The sequence below is a fragment of the Crocuta crocuta genome, unplaced genomic scaffold, assembly GCF_008692635.1.
Source record: "Crocuta crocuta isolate KB4526 unplaced genomic scaffold, BGI_CrCroc_1.0 scaffold473, whole genome shotgun sequence".
Taxonomy (NCBI): domain Eukaryota; kingdom Metazoa; phylum Chordata; class Mammalia; order Carnivora; family Hyaenidae; genus Crocuta; species Crocuta crocuta.
In genome coordinates this window covers 129,187-154,846 of record NW_027527941.1, presented here as the reverse complement: position 1 = coordinate 154,846, position 25,660 = coordinate 129,187, and the positions used below count along the sequence as shown (strand labels likewise).

The 25,660-nt window shown below is 39.2% G+C and overlaps 1 long non-coding RNA gene across 1 annotated transcript in view; it reads right to left on the bottom strand.

Moving 5' to 3' along the window:
• Positions 1–251: 251 nt before the first annotated feature.
• LOC144221836 (uncharacterized) overlaps positions 252–25,660 on the bottom strand; it is a 54,521-nt gene continuing 29,112 nt past the window's right edge. Inside the window, exons 2-3 of the long non-coding RNA XR_013332195.1 lie at positions 9,538–9,929; positions 252–622 (exon numbers count right to left, since the gene is read on the bottom strand). This is a non-coding gene — a long non-coding RNA (uncharacterized LOC144221836). The remainder of the gene's footprint in view (positions 623–9,537; positions 9,930–25,660) is intronic.

Genomic DNA, 25,660 nt, shown 5'->3' with positions numbered 1-25,660 from the left:
TGTATGTTCAGCAAATGAGGTGGCAGTTTTAGTATTATAAGGTAAAAAAATACCTGGTCACTCCATGGGTTGCTCCTTGGGTCATCTGCAGAGGTATGAGTCAGAGGTTAAGCTCAGATTTGGCAGGCTCAGACTCTTCCTTGGGGCAGTCATTACCTTTTGTTGGATACTTTCTGTTTTTACCACAGGATACTATTCCCATGGGTGTTTTGCCTTAGGTAAAAGATAAGGTGGAAAGAAGTAAAACGAGGGTCAGTGAATACAAGCAGGTAAGCAGTGAAGGTCAGGTCTTGGGGTCCAGCTGGTGACATTAACTCCCTCTTGCATCTTAGGTACCATTATGACCTCGGCCTATGTCCACTTGGTAACTGTGTTATTTATTGCGGAGACCACTGACATTCAGGGATGAGACCACAGAATTCTTCCAGGAGGAGTGGAGGTGCCTGAACCAGAGTCAGCAGGAACGATACAGGGATGTGATGTTAAAGAACTATGGACACCTCCTCTTCTTGGGTGAGGATAACTCCTTCCAGATTTCCCAAAATGCACTCAGGGGTTTTGTTCCTTTCTTTGAAGACAATTTCTTGGAAGATTCCTTTTTATGTGAGTGGAATTCAGATTCCTGCAGTAAGCAAAAAAAGTAGGGATGTGTACATATAGAGAAAAATCTTCCTGTTGTTTCCTTTTCAGCTTTAGCTTCCCCTTTCTAGGATAATGTCATCATTTCTGTAGATTAATGGCAATTCTAAACTTTGAGTGGCATAAAATGGTATTTCCCATGTCTTAAATACCAATTTTGACTCATTGATGTTGTGGTGGTGATAAAGTTTTGGGGTGATGGTGGTCCAGAGCTGATGGCCAAGAAAGAATTCTTGAAGACATCTTTGATCAAAAAAGGTGATTTTATTAAAGCACAGGGACTAGACCCGTGGGCAGAATAGCTGCCCTGGGGTTGTGATGGTAACTCATTACACACCTTCAGGTTGAGAGGGGATGAAGGATAAAGTCTCTAAAGAATTTTGGAAGCAAGTTTTCAGGACTTTGAGGGGCTACCTGTTGCTAAGGAAACACCATTTATTACTGTTTAGTAAAACCTCAGTCATGAGTCCCTTCAGATGTATATCAGGAGTCATAAGCTTGGAGCAGAACTGCCAGGATATATCTTGGGGCAGTTGAGATAAAGTAAGTAGATTTACAGGATTCTTGAGGTTGAGATAATCTTAAACTAATATTCTTTTTTGACCCCAGCAAAGTGTCATTATCGAGGCAGCTGAGCTCCTAGAGGAAGGTTACTCTGCCAATTTCTTTAAAAAAAATTGTTCTTTAATGTTTTAATTTTGAGTGTCAGAGAGAGAGGGAGACACAGAATCTGAACCAGTCTCCAGGCTCTGAGCTGTCAGCACAGAGCCGGACACGGTGCTCAAACTCACGAACTGTGAGTTCATGACCTGAGCTGAAGTCGGATGCTTAACCAACTGAGCCATGCAGGTGTCCCTATGCTGTGTGATATTATCAACCTCTCCTATTCTTTAAGGATTCTCCTTCACCTGCAGTGATGACCCATCACATCCACAGTGAGGGGCCAGGAGGCTCCCCTGGGAGTGCGAGGGCCTCCATAATCCGAGAGCTTCTCCATTGTTTTGAGGGCCACTGAGGAAATCTCTGTATCTGACGATCTTTATGCTAAATCATTTCTAAATTCTGTTTTGCTTTGTGTCATAAGTGTGTCAGGGTATTGGTGGCCATATTGGGTTTTGGTGCAGAAACCTCAGGAACAATGGAGAAAGTTTTCACATGTTTTCTGATTTATGCTTTCCAAAGTTATAGAGGGTTTAATCCTAATCATACAAAACTGAGACTCAACAATTTCCTAACAAAGCAACTCCCTAAAATTTATTTCACTTCCAAAGTTCATTTTTCTTTGTATTAACTGAAGTTAAAAATTTCCTCTTTATGTGTTCCATTCCTCCATGATTAAATAATTTAATGTATCTATTTGTATCCTAGAATTTCTACAGAAATTAATGCTAGGGGAGGTAGAACATTTAGAACTTGAAACATGCAGCCTGTCATCAATTTTTGTTATTTTAGCCATTCATAAATGCATAATTTTATAGTTTTATCGTGGATGATATGAAGTTGTTACTTTTTCATATGTGTTTTCACTTTCTGCCTAGTTATATATGAGATTCATCTCCAAATTTTTATTTATTTTTTTAAAGTATATTTATTTTGAGAGAGAGAATCCCAAGTAGGCTCCACTCTGTAAAGCAGAGCCCAACATAGAGACATGGGGCTGGAACTCACAAAACATGAGATCATGATTTGAGCTGACACCAAGAGGCAGATTCTAACTAACTGAGCCACCCAGTCGTCATCTCTGAATTTTTAGAACAAAAGTTCTGAAATGATGTGGGCATGTTATAAGAAGTGAGGTAGAGGGGTGCCTGGGTGGCTCAGTAGGTTAAGCGTCCAACTTTGGCTCAGGTCATGATCTCACGGTTCGTGGGTTCGAGCCCCTCATCAGGTTCTGTGCTGGCAGCTCAGAGCCGGGAGCCTGTTTCAGATTCTGTGTCTCCCTCTGTCTCTGCCCCTCCCCTGCTCATGCTCTGTCTCAGTCTCAAAAATAAAAATAAACTATAAAAAAATTTAGAAACTGAGGTAGAAAATTAATAAAATTCTCATATTTAAAAACGTTTTGTTTAGAAATGAAATTTTAGGGGCACCTTGGTGGCTCAGTCAGTTAAACCTCTAACTTTGACTCAGGTCATGATCTTATGGTTTGTGAGTTCGAGCTCTGCATTGGGCTCTGTTTTTGACAGCTCAGAGCCTGGAGTCTGTTTCAGATTCTGTGTTTCACTCTCTCTCTGGCCTCCCTATTGATGCTCCATCTGTCTCTGTCTCTCTCTCTGTCTCAAAAATAAGCATTTAAAAAAAGAAATGAAATTATAGTTCAGGAAAAATCAGTCATTAGGTTCTTCAGAAGTTGATCTGAAATATTTATTTTTCTTAATTTAAAATATTTTTTTTCTAAAGCAATTGCTGGTATATTTTACATTTGTGATCTTTCTATGAAAATGAAAGGTATTGTTGGTCGGCTTGGTTCTAGGAATGGATCATAGCCTTACTTTCATTGTAAGAGGAGGAATATATTTGAAACATACTACATTTTTTAATGTATTTTCAGTACTTATTCATAAAAATTTTATTAGAGCCTTTTAATGGTTGATTTTAATGAATATTCTTTACTATTGTACTATCAATGAAGACATGCCAATAAGTCAAAATGTTTGCTCTTTATGAGTACACAGTTTAAAATTATATAGAGGGTTTCCTTTTAAAAATTCATCTTTTTATGTAGTATTTTTGGGGTTATATTTTGTTATTCTCGTTCTGCAATTACATAACAGTGTGCTTCATTTTGTTGGATCTTTCACAACATTATCTTAAATTACACATACGAATGAAGTCATATGGTATTTGTCTTTCTCTATTTCATTTAGCATAATCTACTTCCATCCACATATTGTAAATGGCAAGGTTTCATTCTTTTTGATCACCAAGTAAAATTCTATTTTGTGTGTGTGTGTACACTCTTCTCTATTCATTTATCAGTCGATGAATGTTTTTTTTTTCCATACTTTGGCTATTGTCTATAGTGCTATTATAAACATTAGAGTACTTGTGTCCCTTCAAATCAGAATTCTTATATCCTTTGGATAAGTACCTACTAGTGCATTTGATGAGTCATTGGGTAGCTCTATTTTTTTTTTTACTTTTGGAGGAACCTTCATACTGTTTTCCATAGTGATTGTACCAGTTTGTATTCCCACTAACAGGGCAAAATGGTTCCTCTTTCTCTGCATCCTTGCCAACATCTGTTGTTGCCTGAGGTATTAATTTTAGCCATTCTGCACCCTCCTACACTGTTGGTGGGAATGTAAACTCATAANGATTTTGGATATTAACCCTTTATCTGATATGTCATTTGCAAATATATTTTCCCACTCTGTTGCCTTTTAGTGTTTCTGGTTGTTTACTTTTCTGTGCAGAAACTTTTTATATTGATGAGGTCCCAAGAGTTGATATTTTGCTTTTGTTTCCCTTGCCTCTGGAGACATGTCAAGTAAGAAGTTGCTGTGGCTGAGGTCAAAGAGGTTGTTGGCTGTTTTCTCCTGTAGGATTTTCGTGGCTTCCTGTTTTACAAAATGTCTTTCATCCATTTTGAGTTTATTTTTCTGTATGGTGTAAGAAAGTGTTCCAGGTTTCCCAACACCGTTTGCTGAAGAGACTGTCTTTTCTCCGTTGGATATTCCTTCCTGCTTTGTCAAAGATTAGTTGGTCATATGTTTGTGAGTTCATTTATGGGTTCTCTATTCTATTCCATTGATCTGTGGGTCTGTTTTTGTGTCCGTACCTTACTGTCTTGAGGATTATAGCTTTGTAACACAGCTTAAAGCCCGGAATTGTGATGCCTCCAGCTTTGGTTTTCTTTTTGAGGACTGTTTTGGCTATTCAGGGTCTTTTCTGGTTCCATACAAATTTTAGGATTTTTTTTCTACATCTGTGGAGAATGCTTGTGTTATTTTGGTAGGGATTGCACTGAATATGTAGATAGCTTTGGCTAGTATTGACAGTTTGACAATATCTGTTCTTCAATCCATGAGCATAGAATGTTTTTCCTTTTTTTTTCAAAGCAATCTTTTTTTTTTTAATGTTTTATTTATTTCTAGGAGAGAGAGAGACAGCTTGAGCAGGGGAGGGTCAGAGAGAGAGGGAGTCACAGACTCTGAAACAGGCTCCAGGCTCTGAGGTGGCAGTCAGCACAGAGCCCGACGCGGGGCTCGAACCCACGAACCGCGAGACCATGACCTAAGCAAAAGTCAGACGCTTAACCGACTAAGCCACCCAGGCACCCTGTTTTTTCCTTTTTGTGTGTGTCATCCTCAACTCTTTTTATAAGCTTTCTATAGTTTCCAGATTTTTCACCTCTTTGGTTAGGTTTATTGTTAGGTATTTTATGATTTTTGGTGCAGTTGTAAATGAAATGGATTCCTTGATTTTCTGCTTCGATTTTATATTTTGTGACTTTGCTGAATTCATGGATCAGTTCCAACAGTTTTTGGGTGGAGTCTTTGGGTTTTCCTCATGGAATATCACATCATATGCAAAGAGTGAAAATTTGACTTTTTCCTTGCTGATTTGGATGCCTTTTATTTCTCTGTGCTGTCTTATTGCTGAGGCTAGGACTTCCAATACTATGTTGAATAACAGTTGTCAGTGGGACATCCCTGTCATGTTCCTGATCTTAGGGTAAAAGCTCTCAGTTTCTCCCCATTGAGGATGATATTAGCTGTGGGCCTTTCATATATGGCTTTTATGATTTTGAGGTGTGATCCTTCTATCCCTACTTTTGTGAGGGATTTTATCAAGAAACGATGTTGTATTTTGTCAAATGCTTTCTCTGCATCTGTTGAAAGGATCATGTGGTTTCTTTTTTCTTTTATTAATGTGATGTGTTATCTTGATTTTTGTGGATATTGAACCAGCCCTGCATTCCAGGAATACATCCTACTTGATCATGGTGAGTAATTCTTTTAATGTATTGTTGGATCCGCTTGGCTAATGTCTTATTGAGGATTTTTGCATCCATGTTCATCAGGGAAATTGGGCTGTAGTTCTCCATTTTAGTGGGGTCTTTGTCTTGTTTGGGAATCAAGGTAATTCTGGCCTTGCAGAATGAATTTAGAAATTTTCATTCCATTTCTATTTTTTGAAAAGCTTCAAAAGAATATGCATTCACTCTTCCTTAAATGTTTGGTAGAATTCCCCTGGAAAGTTATCTAGCTCTGGACTCTTGTTTTTTGGAAGATTTTTGATTACTAATTCAATTTATTTACTGATTATGGGTATGTTCAAATTTTCTATTTCTTCTTGTTTCAGTTTTGGTAGTTCATACGTTTCTAGGAATTTGTCCATTTCTTCCACATTGCCGAATTTGTTGGTATATAATTGCTCATGATATTCTTATTATTGTTTTCCTGCAGTGTTGTTTGTGATCCCCTCTTTCATTCTTGATTGGAGTCTTTTCCTTTTTGAACAACTGGCTAAGGGTTTGTCAATTTTGTTAATTCTTTCAAAGAACCAGCTCCTTGTTTCATTGATCTCATTTTTAAAAATTTCCATATCATTTATTTCTGCTCTTATCTTTATTATTTCCCATCTTCCGCTGGTTTTTCACTTTATTTGTGGTTCTTTTCCCAGCTCTTTAAGGTATAAGGTTAGGTTGTGTATCTGAGACTTTTCTTTAGGAAGGTCTGGATTACTATATGCTTCCATCTTATGAACAACCCTTCTTCATCCTAGAGGTTTGGGGCTGTTGTGTTTTCATTTTCATTGGTTTCCATGTATTTTTTAAATTACTTTAATTTCTTGGTTAACCCATTCATTCTTTAGTAGGATGTTCTTTAGTCTCCAAGTATTTGTTATCTTTCCAAATTTTTCCTTGTGGTTGATTTTGAGTTTCATGGCATGTGGTCTGACAATATGCAAGGTATGATCTCAATCTTTGTGTACTTGTTGAGGACTGATTTTTGTCCCAGTTTGCCATGTATTCTTAAGAATGTTTTATGTGCATTTGAGAAGAAGGTGTATTCTGTGGCTTTAGGGTGAAATCTTCTGAATGTATCTGTTAAACCCATACAAGGACCTTCCACAATATTAGTTGATTATGGTTTCACTTGTACTATCAATTTTGTTGTAGGCTGACAATATTCACCTCAGTACATTTTAAGACCATGTGAGGTTAACTCAAATATGAATCATCTTTATGCCCTTTACCCATAAATTAGGTATTTGCCTGTATAAATATCACCAATACATACTTTGATCATGACTCATGTTCATTTCTTTCCTTGGTTAGTGTTCAGTGAATGTTGTTATCATATCTAAGTGAGTTGTCGTAACAGAACTAATTTCATCATCTATTGGTGAATTTATATTGCCTTTGCATGGGAAAATTTTTTTGTGAATTTAAATATTTTTGAGAGAGAGAGAATGACAGAAAGAGAGGAAGGGGCACAGAGAAAGGGAGATACAGAATCTGAAGCAGGCTCCAGGTTTTGAGCTGTCCACACAGAGCCTGATGTGGGGCTCAAAACCATGATGTGGGTCCAAAGCCCCTCAGGCACCCCTAAGAGTAATTTTTAAACATGTTATACCACTGTATCAAGTTTAGGTATCATATTTTATCCCTAATTGTGGCATTATACTCATGACATGCTTTGATACCACTCTCATTAACTTTTAAGTCCTCTGTATGTATTTTTATTGTGGTTACCTTAGAGATTACTTAAAACATCTATAAGATAAACTAAACCATTGTAAACTGACATTGTCCATTATACACAAAACCTATACTTGTCATCTCCAACTCTATACCCACTTTATTACTAATATTACAAATTCTATTCTTTGTTGTAAACTTTATTTACCTAGGTTTAGGATTTTTATGCTTTTATTTGAAAAAAAAAATCCTAGCAGAAATGAAAGCATCATGAGCTACCCAATTACAACACTAAAGATCTCTATAATTGTATAAATATATTTAGCAGAGAGCTATATGTTGTTATGTGGTTTCAGATATGGTTTAAAATATTTTGATTTCAACTAGAAGGACTTCCTTGTACATTTCTATGGGACAGGTCTACTGGTAAACTTTGGGGGTAGGGGTGGTGTCACGTGGAAAAGGCTTCATTTCTACATTCATGGAAAATAGTTTTTGCCATATAACCTATTCTTGGTGGATAGTTTTTGATCTTTCATCACGTAAATACATTGTCCCATGCACTTCTTCCTCTAAGGTCTATTATCGCACTAATAATCTCAAAGGAGCTCTCTTGTATAAGATGAGCTGCTTTTCTCATGGTGTTTAACAATTCTCTTACCACCTGTGATTTTTGATAGGTTAATTATAATGTGTCCCTGTGTTATGGTCTTGACATGTATCCTCCTTTGAATTTACTGAACTTGTTGAATTTCTCTTCTTTCCATATACTTTGGAACTACAAGCCTTTAGTTCTTCATATAATCTTTCACTCTCCTCTCCTTATGAGGATAAGACTTGGTGTCCCATGAGTCCCTAGACTCTATTCTTTTCCACATTTTTGATTCTCATAGTTAATTTATAACAGCGGTTCTTCAGGTTGTATGATTCTTTCTTCCACTTAACTAAATGTGTTATGTCCCCTTAGTGTGTTTTTAAATCTAGCAATTAAGTAAATTCAGTAATTAAATTCAACTCCTAATTTCAGGTTGATGGTTATACCTTTTCTCTTTGGATTTTCATTTTGGTCATGCATAGTTTCCGGATCCTGTTTAGTTACCTAGCTATTTCCTCTTATTCTTCAGGAGTATCTTTATGATACATTTTTTAAAAATATTTTTAAACGTTTATATTGAGACACAGAGAGATACCGAGCATGAACATGCAAGGTGCAGAGAGAGGAGGAGACACAGAACCTGAAACAGACTCCAGGCTCTGAGCTGTCAGCACAGAGCCCGATGCGGGGCTCGAACTCAGAGTGCAAGATCATGACCTGAGCTGAAGTCGGACGCTCAACGACTGAGGCACCCCGGCACCCCTGATAAATTTTTTTAAGAATTTATTTTTAACTCATTTCTTCACCCAATGTAGGGTTCCAACTCAGAACCCAGAGGTCAAGAGTCATACCCTCCACTGACTGAACCAGCCAGATACCTCATTTAGGATTGGTTTTTGAAATCTTTGTCAGGCAATTAATAGTTCTATATTAAATTAGGGCCAGTTTTGCAGATTTATTTTGTTCTTGATTGAAATCAGTTTTTATATTTATTTGTATACTTTGTGATCTTTCCTTGAATTTTAGAAATTAAAAGGGAGTGGGGATGGGGCGCGTGGATGGTTCAGTCGGTTAAGCGTCTGACTTTACCTCAGGTCATGATCTCGCGGTTTGTGGGTTCGAGCCCTGCATTGGGCTCTGTGCTGACAGCTAGCTCAGAGCCTGGAACCTGCTTCAGATTCTGTATCTCCCTCCCTCTCTGACCCTCCCCTGCTCACGCTCTCTCTCTCTCTCTCTCAGAAATAAAAACATTTTTTAAAAAGTGGGGGAGGGTGCCCAGGTGGCAGAGTTTATGATTTCATGGTTCAGGAGTTTGAGCCCTGTGTTGGGCTCTGTGCTGAGAGCTTAGAGCTTGCTTTGGATTCTGTGTCTCCCTCCCTCTCTCTCTGCTATTCCCCTACTCCTGCTCTGTCTCTATCTCAAAAATAAACATTAAAAAATAAAAATGAACACACTAGCCTCTGGGTGCAGGCTTATGAACTTTTTAGAGGAAATCACAAATAGTAGTAACCCTGGCACCTGTTGCACATCTTGGCCATTTGTAATGTCTGAGGTTTTGAGATTTCCCACTTTAAGCAAGTATAGTTACTTGAGAGTCAATGATACTTTCCTGTTTGTCTTTAGCTCTGTAGTTTCCATTGTTGGAACAAATACTCACCTTTTCTCTGAGCAGCGACCACAGTGCATCCAGAAGGTGCTGTCATTCCCTCAGCTTTGCATATCCTTCATGCAGAAACAAGACCTTCGGGCAGCTGCAAGCAAGTCAGATCATTGAGCATACAGGTCACTCATTGGTTTAACTCCTTAGAGGAGCTAAGAGTTTTCTCACAATCTTGCCATGGAATCCCAGAGAGGATGAGCAGCTGTTGTGGGCAAGTTTCACAAATGTTTCTTGTCTCTTTGATGTGACTCTTCTTCATTTGTTTTTGCCTGGGTGTGCTGTGTTTTCCCACAGGCTTCTGGAGCACTCCAAAAGGTCATTTGGTCCATTTTCTATTTCATGGAAGAGCAAAGTGCTGGTATTTCCGATTTCTCCATTCTGCTGATGTCCTATGATGGGTATTCATTTTATACATCATTTTTAGCATACATACATGTGGGTTTAGTGAGATAACTTATTTTCTCATAGTTGGGTCTTTCCATAAGACTCTAGGCTTGTTGGCAATGATTGACAGAAAAAGTTTCATTCCTTAGACAATTTGGGAAGATCTGGAGGCTGGGGCCTTGAATATTTATACTTAATGACTGACCGTGATAATGATGGGGGGTATGAAGGGTAGAAAGGATATTATGATGGATATGACAAAACTGGCCACATTACCATGATGAAATCCTTATTGACAAAGAGATGAAGGATATAAAAAGGGGGGGGGCGAGAACCCCACAGTAAATTATGTTTACAGAACACTGTTTTTTTTAATTTTTTAATGTTTTATTTATTTCTGAGAGAGAGAGAGCATGAGCAGGGGAGGGTCAGAGAGAGAGGGAGATACAGAGTCCGAAACAGGCTCCAGGCTCTGAGCTAGCCGTCAGCACAGAGCCCAATGTGGGGCTCAAACCCACAAACTGTGAGATCATGACCTCAGCCAAAGTCGGACACTCAACCGACTGAGCCACCCAGGCACCCCTACAGAACACTGTCTTTGAGTGAAAGGACCCAAATCCATTTATTAAACATAGATATTTTCTGAAAGGACATTTGGAAATTCTACAAAGTGACCTAATCATTCAAGCCATTTCGTATATAACACTGGTTTAATCATTCACTGAAACATTTCTGAAAGACATTTAACAATAGAGATAAAAATTCTAAATGTTATTGATTTCAGAAGTCCTTTGTGGAGTATTCTTGATTCTTCAACCAACACATAATCTCCTTTTGTTCTAAAGTCCCTTAATTTTGATAAACATGGTCATATATTAAACATCACTGCTCAATAGTATCACATAATACTTGCTTTGGAGCAAATTTTCATGTTGTGAACTTAGGAAGATCTTCACTGAGTACTCTAATTTTCATAATTACCAAGGAATTTTAATGGAGAGCAAGCTTACCAGTGCAATGAATCTGGGGGAAATGTTAATCCTAAGAACCATTAGAGAACCAGTCTATGAGCAGTAAGTATGGCAAACACTTTTATGAAAGCTCAAATTCTAGAAAGGCAATAACTGTAGCAAACCTTTTAAGTTGTTTTCAAAACTCAACAACAGAGATCTTATAATGGAAATTACACTCTTACAAAATAAACACAATGTGGCAAGACTTTACTACCATTCAAAACTTACCCACAAAAGTTTACAAATAGTGGGGTGAAGGCTGAGAAATGTAAAATAAAATGTGAAAAAGCCTTTAAGCAGAGCTATAAACTTTCTGAACACCATAGTACATACTGGAGACAACCCTTAAAATGTAAAGAATGTGGGGGCACCTGGGTGGCTCAGTGGGTTCAGCGTCTGACATATGCTCAGGTCATGAACTCAGTTTGTGAGTTTAAACCATGCATTGGGTTCACTGCTATCAGTGCAGAGACTGCTTCAGATATTCTGTTTCCCCACAACCCTCTGTCTGTCCCATGTTCCTGTTTTGTCAAAAAAAGTCTTTTCAAATAAAAAAAATGTAACAAATGTGGCATAACGTTTAACTCTTAAAGCCATTTGATATGAGAAAAGTCGTTACCTGGAACTGAAACCTTACTCAACAGAGAAAACATACTGGATAGAAACACTAAAAATGAAAATCTAATGGCAGACATGTACATGTACATGTACAAACAAAATAGTCTTGTAGAGAGGGAGAGTGTGTGTGTGTATGTATGATTAGGGGAAAAGGAGAGAACGAGTGAATCCTAAGCAGGCTCCTTACTCAATGCAGAGTCCATGTCGGGCTCGATCTCATGACCCTAGGATCATGACCTAAGCTGAAATTAAGAGTCAGACACTCGATTGACTGATCCGCTCAGCTGCCCTCCAAAACAGTCTTTACAGAGGACGAAAACAAAGACATCAACAATTGGCAAACTATGTAATGGAAAGTCAAATGTATATGAAATCAGAATTTATGGGAGAAAGCCTAAGTAAATACCACTTTTGAGATGGTTACAAATCAGTGTCTTAGAGACAAGAATGCAAAATTAAAACACTCAGATTATATTTTAGCCTTGGACGATAGAATTGTTAGGTGCACTAACCACTGGACAATCGAAAATCTATATGTAATTCTGAGTCTGCAAAACTTAAAGCCATACCTACTTTTATATGGAAATAGCATATTGTTGATGAGGAGCCTTACCTAGAATATTAACTAACAATCATCACATTACTTGTAGGCTATCTTTTTTTATAATAAAGTAAGCTTGAGAATAGAAAATACTAAGGAAATCATAATGAAGAAAACATGTTTTCAGTACTGTATTCATTTAAAAAATGTGCATATCGACCCACAGTATTCAAACCCATGTTATTCAACAATCAACTGTGTTTACTTCTCTTTAAAAAAAAAAAGAAAGCTTACTTATTTTGAGAGGGAGGGACTACAAGTGGGGAAAGGACAGGTAGGAGAGAATCCTAAGCCCACTCCACACTGTCAGCACAGAGCCCGATGTGTCCCTCCATTTCGCAAATGGAGAAATTGACAGCTCAGAATTGACTCTGAGCTGAAACTAAGAGTCTGATGCTTAATCGATTGACCCACGAAGGCACCCTGCCAACTGTATTTGTTAATATGATTTAAAGGAATAAGGAAGAAGATGGATGTGTGGAGAGGGATAATTAGTACTAGTATGTCTTTTTCTGACCAAATAGAATATATGCACAGTACATATTAATTTTACTCTAAATCTCATGCTATGACTTTATTCATATGTATGCAAATTGATCTGATTGTTGCTATCTCACACATAGGAGGGGTTCTTCTATGATGTGGAATTCATGCATGGCCACTTTTCCATGGAAGATTCAAGAGGCTGTCATTTCTAATGCATGAAGATAATCTAATGGAGATGCTGTTTACAAAAGTGATGTAAGTCAGCATGAAGTAAGTGTTTAGGGCATCATTCTTTGCATTAAAGACAGAAGAACAGTCTAATTTTGAATAGTTTTGCCACTTGCTGTTTAAGGAGAAAACACTGGCAGTTCATTAACTTCTGTATGTGTCTTCATCATACCAATTCAAAGAACATTCATTACACCACTAACAAAGAAATTTTCATAGATACTTGAGGAAAGTACAGGTAACTCTTCTGTAAAAAGGTGTACAATATTGTAAATCCACATTTACTCAAGAATCAGTCTCAGTTTGAAAAACATGGGAAGTACAAGTCACAGATCTCTGTAGCAGAGGAACAAAAATGGTGTTTGAATATTTCTAATGGTTAAGAATCATACAGCAATCTTGCAGTGCCTTGTTTAGTAAGTGTTTGAACCTAATATATTTTAATGAATAACAGTGAGTGGATTTTAATGTATGAGCAAGTGATCTGTAATAGATGAAGTGTTCTCCTACCTTAGCCTGTCCCACCTTCATCAAGGTTGCTGGTAAACAGTAACGCAAAGTACACTAGACCCTTGAACCTCATGGGCTTGAACTGTGGGTCCACTTACAGTCAGATCCATTTACAGTAGAGTAAATGTGTTTTATCTTCCTTCTGATGTTCTGAACATTTTCTTCTGTTGAGCTTCCTTTATTCCAGAATTACCATATATAACACTTATATATAAAATATGTTGACTGTTTTTGATAAAGGTTTTTTTTGGTCAACAGTCAGCTATTGAAATGTTGGGGAGTCAAAGTATACATGGATTTCAACAGCATGAGTGGTGGGTACACTAAACTCTTGCATTATTGAAGGACCACTTGTACCTGTTAAAGCAGTGGAATGAAGCATTACATAAACTTTCCTTTTCCTCTTGTACTTCACTTGATCAGTAATGTTTGTATTGATATAGAGAGATACCTTCCTATAGGCACTCTTGGGAAACATCATCCTTGAGAGATAAAAATGGCACAGGACATCAGTCAGCCTGAGGACAAGGGCTTCTTCTGTTAAAATGTCCAGTCCATCTGTGCTGCAGTGGGGAAATCCCACAGTGTTCCAGCAACCCTGAAAAATATTATTAAATGAAGCAAAGGCACTGAAAGGAGATCAGAGTTCCACAATTGCTTTATGTCAGTTCACCTCCCATGCCACAGTGTCTGGACCAAGCTTTTGTGATTGATCTAATGAGAAAATTCAAAGAGGAGCATATGAAAGTCTGATTACATATGACACACAAGGCTCATATTCACTATCATAGATTATAGGTATGGGTGCTATATTTGGCCTAGTATTTAAATAAAAACTGATGCTTTCAGGTTTTATGTATATATGTATGCATGTATGTATTTAAAGTTTAGTTTGAGAGAAAGAGGGAGGGCAAGTGTGAGCATGAGTGGGGGAGAGAGAGAGAGAGAGAGAGGGAGAGAGAGAGAATCACAAGCTCCATGGTGTCAGTGCTGAGCCCGATGCAGGGCTCAAACTCATAAACCATGACATCAAGACCTGAGCCAAAATCAAGAGTCAGACACTTAACCTACAGATCCACCCAGACACCTCAATGTTTACATTTGGATTATGATTTACATACTTGTTCTGGACACTTATTTTATAGCAATTGTGATGTCCTTTGAAGATCATGAGACACCTGACATCAATTTGATCCATTATAGTAGTTTCATGCACTTCCATTTTTTCTATATTCTGTTGCATCCCTCCACCATAAGGTTGATTTCTTCCCCCCTCACTTATCATTAAGTACCTTAGGAGGATTTACTGAAAGAGATCATCTTTTTTGGAAACTCTCCCATGTTTCACTTTCTTTTTGGTCTGCTTTGGAAAATAAGGGTTTTCTCCTGTGTTTGCTAGAGATAATGGTGCATGAAGTGGAGATTACAAATCAAGTCAGGGCTTTGTCTTACAAGTTCATTTTATTCCACACTACTGCCACCGTCTTCCTTATCACTGCTCCGCTGCTTCAGAGAAAGAAAATCTGTCATATGGTCCACTGCCTTCAAATTGTAAAATAGAACTCAGCACAAAAGAGAAATGAGACAAAAACTTTCAATGTTGTAGAAAACTCACAAACAATAGTTATGTTATTTAAATCAGGTGGGTGTTTGTCTTTGTGGTGTGTTTGCAAGACACTGTAACCTTCTTCCATAAATAGATTTAGGAGTTTTATGCCCCTGACAACATTTCTTGGTTTCAATGCTAGTTAAAAAATTTTTACTTTGTAACTTTTATTCTTTTTCATCCAATTTGTAATTTTCTTATTTTATGTTGTATGTTCACTTCTTTTCGTTGTCACTGCTGTGGTGTAATCAGGTTTTCATTGCCCCTGTCACTTTGAAACCTGCTCTGATGCTTCTTTAAGAGTTGCATGTGTATAGCAGTCTGTGTTCTTAGATGAATTCAAAGTCAGACATGCTGAGGTAAAATTCAAGCCCTACTAATACTGAAGCTTGCCAAGATATTTTTTGAATGCTGAAGAATAATCCTGTTCTCATAGGTTACTGGCAATTCATGTGTGAATTTGTTAAAAAAAAAAACAAAAAACCAACAACTGTTAGAATGCTATGTAGTGTGTAGTAAATGTTCAGTAAAATTGCTCCTGTTCATGTTAGAAGTTGTAATTTCCACAATAGGTTTTAGGTTCAAAATCATGCTATTTTAAAAGTATGGCTTCTTTTTAATATTTGTTTATTTTGAGAGAGACCTCATCAGTGAGTGAGGGGTGGAGGGGAGAGAGAGAGAGAGAGAAGGGAGAAAATAATCCCAAGCAGACTCCATGCACAGTGTGGACCCCAATGTGGGGCTCCATCTCTTGATTCTAAGATTATGACCTGAGGTGAAATCAAGAGTTCTACACTTAACCAACTGAGCCACCCAGTCGTCCCAAAAAGTATGGCTGCTGAACTGAAGATACTGGCATCCTTTGCAAGCTAATGAGAAATGTGGAAAACTCAGACTCCACCCAGAAATCCAAACTAGAATAGGAATTTAACAAGATATTCAGTTTGTTACCATATACATTAGCATCAGAGAAGACCACATTAGCTCACCCATCACTTTTCCATCATTCTATGCCTGTCTTTGTCTCTAGCACATTATTTTGATAACTATGGCTTTGTTAAAGGTTTTAAATCAAGAAGTGTGTTGCTACCAATGTACTCTTTTTTTTTCAAGATCATTCTCAGTACGTGTTTTCCTGTGAAATCAATATGCATGTTAGGATGGGTATTGATCTTTCTGCCTAAAATGCCATTGGGATTTTCATAGAGATTGCATTAAATCTCTACATCACTTTGAGTAGTACTGACAACTTACTACTGTTCTTTTAATGTTTATTTTTTGAGAGAGAGAATCTGAAGCAGACTCCAAAGCCTCAGCTGTCAGCAAAGACCCAGGGTTCAAATCCACAATTCACCATATCATGACCTGAGCCGAAGTCAGACGCTTAACCAACTGAGCAACCTGGTACCTTAACAGCTCACTAGTGTTAAGCATTCCTATGCAAGAACATGTATATGGCTCCACTTATTTTTCTTACAATTCCTGTACAATATTCTCTAGTTTTCATCACAGTACTTAGCACCTCTATCTTGTGTCAAATCCTATGAGTTTTTTCTTTGTGATGCTGTTGTAAATGTAATTATTTTCATTTGGGGATTGTTTGTTGTGTAGAAGTACAAAGTATTCTGTAACTTTGTAAAACTTGTTTTAACAGGTTTTTAAAGGCAAGGATTCTTCAGAGAGGGAGGAAGATGGGGGCAATGTGGGAGGACCCTAGGGTCATCACAGCCCACAAACACAACTGGATAAGTATCAAATCATCCTAATACCCATAAAAGCACCTGAAATGCTGACCGAGAAACTCCCCAACTGAGGGAAGAGCATAAAGACTGTAGACAGTACAGAGATACGGCTTAGAAACAGACTATACTGCTACAGAGGATATGGAGCTATGGTTGTGGAGGAGGAAGAGAGAAAGAAGAGCACACAGGGGAACATAGTAGAACATTTCCCCAAAGTCATGGCTTAGAAAAGGAGAAGGGCTCAACTTTGTGAGTTCTTGCATCCAGTATGGCATAAAGCATAGAGTTTTAAAGGCCAGCTGGAGAGAGAAGGGCACTGCACTGCTCCTGGAGAGAAGGCAGGCACACAACCCCCATGTAGACAACTTGGAAACAGGGATCTGAAGAACACAGAGCACAGAGGGGTGAGATTATTCACGATTCTAGGAGCACTTCCTTCAAAGGTATCATTCACTGAGATGCCTGCCTGAGAAAAACGGAGATGGATGGCACCATTTCCTTCCCCCACCCTTCAGCATAAACAATCACCTGAGTGAGGCAGCTCAGTAGGTTGTCTAAGTGGCTTATGGGAACCCCCACCTGACTGTGCTGTGGTGGACGTGCCATTCTGAGTTAAGCTTGCCTGAGGCCCAGCAAGGTCAACCCCTCTCCAGCAGATCTATATAAACCGGTAACCACACCTGTCTTTTGTTCTGACAGTTCTGCATAGCGCCTAAGTTGTGGTGAGTTGGTGTCAGGTCTTATTTCACAAACAGACCTCAGCACAACTAGTGAACACTTCAGGCCAGACACCAAATACTGCTCACAGCAGACAAGGAGAGCATCTGCAGGTCACTGGCCTGCAGTGAGGAGACATAACTGGTTTTTGAACATACAGAGGAAAGCAGAGACTTCTACAAAATGCCTAGATGGAAGGTTTCCAAAATGTAAGAACAAGATATGGCCTTGGACATAGATCTATGCAAAACAGTTGTCAGTAACATGCCAGATAGAAAATATAAGGCATTAATCTTAAATACTCATTGCATTAAGAAAATAATATAAAACATTAAGGAGACCCTTCCTGCAGAGCTAAGAGTTAAAGAATCAGAAATTAACCTCATCAACATAGAAAGCTTCTGCCCAGTGAAGGAAACAATCAGCAAAACTAAAAGGCAATCAATACAATGGGAGATATTTGCAAACGCTTTATCAGCTAAAGGGTTAGTATCCAAAATCTATAGAGAATTCATCAAGCTCAGCACCCAAAAAGCAAATAATCCAGTGAAGAAACAGGCAAAAGACATGAGTAGACACTTCTCCAAAAGGATACATCCAGATGGCCAACACACACACACACACACACACACACAAAGTTCAACACATCACTCATCATTGGAAATACAAGTCAAAGCCACAATGAGATATCACCTCACACCTGTCAGAATGGCTACCATTAACAACACAGGCAACAACCGATGTTGGCAAGGATACAGAGAAAGGATCCCTTTTGCACTGCTAATGGGAATGCAAACTGGTGCAGCCACTCTGGAAAACAGTATGGAGGTTCCTCAAAAAATTGAAAATAGAACTACCCTACAACCCAGCACTTGCACTACTAGGTATTTATCCAAGGGATACAGGTATGCTGTTTTGAAGGGACACATGCACCCCAATGTTTGTTTTTTTTTTTTTTTACAAATAGTTTATTGTCAAATTAGTTTCCACATAACACTCAGTGCTCATCCCCATAAGTGTCCTCCTCTATGCCCATCCCCCCTCCCCCCCACATCCATCAGTCCTCAGTTTTTGTCAGCATTCAAGAGTCTCTCATGGTTTGCCTCTCTCCCTTTCCCCCACCATTTCCCCCCTTCTTCTCCCCCTTGTTCCTCCGTCAAGTTCCTCCTAATCCTCCTATACGTGCAAACATATGATATTTGTCCTTCTCTGCCTGACTTATTTCGCTCAGCATAACACCCTCAAGGTCCATCCATGTTGCTACACATGGCCAGATTTCATTCTTTCTCATTGCCATGTAGTATTCCATGGTATAGATAAACCACATCTTCTTGATCCATTCATCTGTTGATGGACACTTAGGCTCTTTCCATGTTTTAGCTATTGTGGAGAGTGCTGCTATGAACATTGGGGTACATGTGCTCCTATGCATCAGCATTTCTGTATCCCTTGGGTAAATTCCTAGCAGTGCTATTGCTGGGTCATAGGGGAGTTCTATTAGTTTCCTGAGGAACCTCCACACTGTTTTCCAGTGGGGCTGTACCAGTTTACATTCCCACCAACAGTGTAGGAGGGTGCCCGTTTCTCCACATCCTCGCCAGCATCTAGAGTTCTCTGATTTGCTCATTTTAGCCACTCTGACTGGCGTGAGGTGGTATCTCAGTCTGGTTTTGATTTGTATTTCCCTGATGAGGAGGGATGCTGAGCATCGTTCCCCTTTTAGTCTTTTTAAGAAAGCAGTCTTCCCACACCCTTTTGTTTCTCAGGGTTATTTCAACAAACAGCTCAAAGCACACCTAGTTGAAGTTCCAATCTCACTGCCACTGCACCAAGGATGAGCTCTGCAGAGAATGGACCAGTGGGGTAGAGCAGCCAAAATGCAACAGCAGAGTGTACCAAACATAATACCAGGAACACATCCTGGAGTGCCAGGCTCTAGACCGTCTGTGACCCCTTATTAATATAGCAGTACTCTCAGGCCCATAGGAAGCTGTTAGAACATGCAAAAGACAGAAACTTAGCCAAAGTGAAAAATCCAGAGGAATTCTCCCCCAAAACAAAGGTCAAGAAGAAATCCTAGCCACAGTATTGCTCATAACATGACAATAATATATCTGAACAAGGATTTTGAACAATAGTCATAAGCCTAATAGCTGGGCTTGAAACAGCATAGAAGACACCAGAGAAACCCTTGCTATAAAGATCAAACACCTAAGAACTAGTCAGGATGAACTGAAAAATGGTATAACTGAGATGCAAAATAAACTAGATACAATGACAGCAAAGATGGAAGGAGCAGAGAACAAGAGAAATAGATAAAATTATGGAAAATAATGAAGCTGAAAAGAAGAGGGAAAGAAAATTGCTGTATCACGAAGGGAAAATAGAGAACTAAGTGATTTCATGAAAGCATTATCCATATCATAAGAGTCCCAGAAGAAGGTGAGGGAGAAAATAGGGGAATAAAGTTTGCCTGAACACATTATAGCTGAGAACTTCCCTAATCTGGGGAGGAAAAGAGACATCCAAGTCCACGAGGTACAGAGAAATCCCTTCAAAATCAACAAAAACAGGTCAACACCACAATATATCACTGTGAAACTTGCAAAATACAAAGATAGAGTTCTGAGAGAAGCTAGGGACAAACGGTCCTTAATCTACAAGGGTAGACACATAAGGTTAGTAGCAGACCTGTCCCCTGAAACCTGACAGGCCAGAAGGGAGTGGCAGGAAACATTCAATGTGTTGATTAGGAAAAATATGTAGCCAAGATTCCTTTTTCCATTGAGTAGGTCATTCAGAATAGAAGAGATACAGACCTTCCCGAAGAAAAAAACTAAAGAAGTTAGTGATCACTGGGGTGGCTACGTGATTTAGTCAGTTAAGCCTCTTATTTCTACTCAGGTCATGAGATCATGTTTCATGAGTTTAAGCCCCACATTGGGCAGTGTGTGGACAGCTCAGAGCCTGGAGCCTGCTTCAGATTCTGTGTCTCCCTGTCTCTCTGCACCTCCCCCACTTGCACTCTGTCTCTCATAAATAAATAAATTTAATAAATTAAACAAAAAAATCAATCATAAAAAAGTTAATGATAACTAAAGCACCCCTACAAGACATTCTAAGGGGGACTCTGTTAGTGGAAAGCAGCAAAACTACGAAGGATTAGAGAGCATCACAACAAAAATCTACAGGTAACACAACGGCACTAAATTCATATCTTTCAATAACCACTCTGAATGTCAATGAACTAAATGCCCCCAATGACATAGGGTATCAGAAGGAGTGGGGGGGGAGACAAGATCCATCTATATACTGCCTATAAGAGACTCATTTTACACACTCAGATTGAAAATGAGGGGATGGAGAACCATCTAGCATGCTAATGCAATCAAAAGAAAGCTGGAGTAGCCATACTTCTACCAGAAAAAGTAGATTTTGAAACAAAGAGTGCAACAAGAAATGAATAAGAAGATTATATCATAACCCAAGTGTCTGTCCATCAAGAAGAGCTAACAATTGTAAATATTTAGGCCCCCACATTGAAACCACCTAAACATAGAAGTCAGTAACGAACATAAGCAAACTTATTGACAATAATACCATAAACACAGGAGACCTTAATACTCCACTAATAGCAATGAACAGATCATCAAAGTGGAAATGCAACAAGACTTCAATGGCTCTCAATGGCATACTGGACCAAATGGACTTAATAGATATATTGAGAACATTTCATGCTAAAGAAGCAGAATACACATTCTTCGCATGTGTACATGGAACATTCTCCAGAATACATGACATATGGGGTTACAAATCAGTCCTCCATGGGTATAAAAAGACTGAGATCATACCATGCATATTTTCAAATCATAACTATGAAACTTGAAGCCAACCACAAGAAAAAAATTTGGAAAGCCCTCAAATACATAGAGCTTAAAGAACACTGATAAAAAATGAAATGAATGGGTTAACCAGGCAACTAAAGAAGAAATTTTAAAATGCATGGAGACAAATGAAAATGAACATGACCTTCCACACCCTTTGCAGCAAAGGCAATCCTGAAAGGAAAATACATTGCAATTTAGGCCTCTCTCAAAAAGCAAGAAAGGTCCCAAGTACACAGCTTAATGGTAGACCTAATGGAGCTAGAAAAGCAGCAGCAAATAAAGCCAAAAGCCAGCAGAAGAAAGGAATAAATAAAGATTAGACAGAAATAAATAGTATAGAATCCAAGAAAAAGAGTAGATCAATAGAACGGAGAGCTGGATTTTTGAGATAGTAAACAAAATTGATAAACCCCTAGCCACACTTTTCAGAAAGACAAGCAAGGTGACCCAATACTACACTTTATGTTAACTAACTTGAATTTTAAATAAATGACTACAAATGGACTAAATTTTTCAATCAAGAGATATAGATTGGCTGAATGGAAAGAAATACAAGACACACCTATATGATGCCTTCAAGAGACTCCCTTCAGCTTTGGGAACACAGTCAGACTCAAAGTGCAGGTATGGAAAAAGATAATCCATGCAAATGGAAACAAAACAAAGCACAGTATCTATGCTTACATTAGACAAGTAGACTTTAAGCGAAGGACTGTATTAAGACACAGTGAAAGTCATTATAAACTAATGGGTCACTTTGTGCAGTGTTTTTAGGTATGTGGTGTTTGGAAGAATAACAGTAAGGTTTTCCCCCAGTTTGGTTTTGGAAGGATATGAATAAGGTGTGTCTGTAACTCATTTAGTACTTACCACTTTTCATATCAACCCCTTTTTCCCCCATAAATGTTGGGGAGGTTTCCTCAGGTGCCTCAATTATAGCTTGTAGAGGGTTATCTTAAGGGTTCCCTAAATGGCTAGTTGATATTCAAAAACATATTTCTGTGATTTGAGGGTTGGGGAAAAAAGAACACTGCGTGACAGTTTCAGAAGGACCTATTGTTTCCAGATTTTGATGTGTGTGGGAGAATACTGTTGCAATGTAAGTCAAGGTCCTTCACTGTAACCAGTAGCCAATATTTTTATCAAAGCCAACTTGTACAGCCTAATAAATCTTTTCTACAGTAATCCATTTCCTCACCTACCTCTTGCTATTATACACTGTATTTTTTTTCTCAATGCTATTTAATTTACATTGTTATCTGACATTTTAAACTCCAAAGTAGTTATTTGTCCTTTCATGCAGGTTGCCATGATACCCCTCTGTAAGGTTTCTGATATTAATTTTGGGGCAGTTTTTCTTTGTATACAATTGTATTCCCCAAACAAGGACAACTACTGAAGGCTTATCCGGTCAAGCACTGTCCTTCCTTTGCTTCCACATTGTCTCTATTAAAATCTTACCACTACCTCCTACAGAAGGAACATTCCTAACAATTTGAATAGACAAAAAACTGGTCAGGTTAAACTCTTGAACATTTGAACATATATCAGTTCATCTTTTAATACCACACAGGACCATCTTTCGTTTTGAGCACCTTACTCATGTGGCCTAAACACCTTGCCCACTTATAACAGGAGCATAAAACTCAGGACACCTTTCCCTGACTCTCTCAGCCCACCTTTGCACATGCGCATAAGACACTGATGTGATTCGGCCCTCACTTCCCCAGGTTTCACTCTTGGTAATGGCTCCCCACAGCGCCTGCGCAGATAGAGTTTCTGGCCACGTGCGGCACAGGTGCACAGAGGACTTCTGGCATACATTGTCCCTCTCGTGGCCAAAACCTGCATTTATGTGCTTCTCCCTTCACCTGCCCAGGTCTCCAGAGCACCAGCCTTGAATCCCTTCTCAACCAAGCCCACACACCTGAGTTTACATTTCAAAGAATCAGGGGCCAGAGTCTCTGGACAGACCAGTCCTCCCTCACACCAATGTTATCACACCCAGAGATTTTGAGGCCTTCTCTCATCTCTCCCTTTGCTATTATCAATACTTCACACATGGGCCCAAAGACAATGCAGGTGAGCCCGTCAAGTGTGGCACCTCCCACCATGCAGGTGACCCTGAGCAGATGGGGAGCAGGGACCGGCCATACAGGATCACTCTGTGTAATATACACGCTCAGTCTCCCATCAGTCCCACCAAGCAGCAGACCTTCTGATGTCCCTGGATTCCTACTGGGGACTAACATTGTGGGCACAGAGCTCAGCAGTCCTGGAATTTACATCTGGAATCGTCCTTCTGTCTCCATGGTGCTTGCAGAGCCTAAAATTATCATCCCTTCAGATTCTGTAAAAAATGACCTGTTCCACCATGAAATTGATCTCTATGGCCCCACTGCCAGTCCCTGATCCTCCCTTCTCAGAAAAGCTCAGAGAACAGAATTCCTGGCAGCTCTACCTCCTGGGTAGCCCATTGGTATCCACACCTTCCTGAGACTCAGACTCAGATAAAGGATTGTAAAGGACTTTAAATTTTGTGAGTCCCTTTTATCTTTCTGTTTCAAACAGTGCTTCTAGGGAACACATAGCATTCCACCTTCCATCCCTGGGATGTTCATGGATTTTTAACACATTGAAAGTAACCAAATACATAAATGCAAATGATTGATGCATCATATTTCCCTCACAGGTTCTACTCCACCTTGAATCCCATCTGCTCTTTATATTTGTGCCTCCACATCCAATATTATTTTTAAGAGTACTGATATTGCAAAAGAAGAAAAACAATCTCTACTCCAAGATGACTCACCCCACATCCAATCCTCCTGGAAAAATGAACACAGTATACCCAATTCCCAGGGTTTTAGAGATATTAACTCATACAATGTATGTAAGATTCCCAGGCCAGTGTTCTGGACACAATGCATCTTCATACACTTGGAGCATGTGGTAGATACTTAATAAACACCACTTTCGTGGAGGAGTACACATGTTCCCTCACAGTTCTCAATGAGCCTTGCTCAGACACCACTGCCTTATCTAGTCCCCTCCCAACTTTCAGTAGATGAGCAGAGAATGCTATCTTTTTGAAAGCAGTTAGTAGTCTTCACTGGGAACAGCAGTATTTGTGTTCAGATCGAATGGTTGGGTAGAAGGGACTCAGGTGTGCTCTTCTGTTTTCTCTAGCTTAGTGGTAATGGAAATGAAGTCTGGGGACAGCAGTTTTAATGCTTGTTAAAGGTACAAATTAATAGGGGTGCCTGGGTGACTCAGTCGGTTAAGTGGTTGACTTAGGCTCAGGTCAGGATCTCACCGGTTCCTGAGTTTGAGCTCCATGTCAGGCTTTTTGCTGCCAGCTCAGAAGCTGGAGCCTGCTTCGGACTCAGTATCTCTCTCCCTCAGCCCCTACTCCATGCATACGCTCTCTCAAAAATAAACAAATATTAAAGAAAAATAAAGAATAAATTAAGGACCTTCATCTAGACCTAAGGAGTCAGGATATCTGAGTGTGGGGCCCCAGAATCTGTTTTCAATGGGAACCTCAAATGATCTGTGTATACATGGAATTCTGACAAGGAATGCTTAAAATGTCACTCTTAGCTTTGCTTCATATTGGGATTCCCTGTATAATTTTTTCAACTACCATCTCTAATGTCTCACCCCCAAAGATTCTGGTACTTAGGCCTTGATGGAGCCTAGAATTAATCAGCTGTTAATGCAGTGGTCCAATGGCTTCACTGTGAGGTCAATGTAAACACTGAGGCTCCCAGTATATTTCTGAGCACAGACTACTGGATCTCATCAATGGGGAGCCTCTACAGGGAGGGCTGCACTGTATAAGATTTGATAGGGGAGCATCAGTCCACCTCACATTCCTGATGTTGTACCAGACATTGTGTATATCTCCAGGTGACCAGTCCACCCATAAGTGGGACAGGAGTAAATCACGTTGGGGCCTCCACTTAGAATCTCCCTATGTGTACAGATTTTCACAAGCTCCCAAAACCAACAGAAAAGCAGATAGATCACACAGACCTTCACTGGACATGGGGTGGCTTTTCGATTCTACCGTGAATGTCATGGAAGACATTGGAACAGAGGGTAAGCCTAAGAAGATGTAGGAGCATGGGAAGAGTGAGGCAGGAGACGTACCTCTGTGACCACCAGCAGAATAAAACTAGGTTTCCAAAAGTTATTCCATTTAAGCTGGCCTTCCCAGATTTTATTTATTTGTTTTTAATATTTTATTTATTTCTGAGAGAGAGACAGAGTGAATAGGGGAGGGGCAGAGAGAGAGGGAGATACAGAATCTGAAGCAGGCTCCA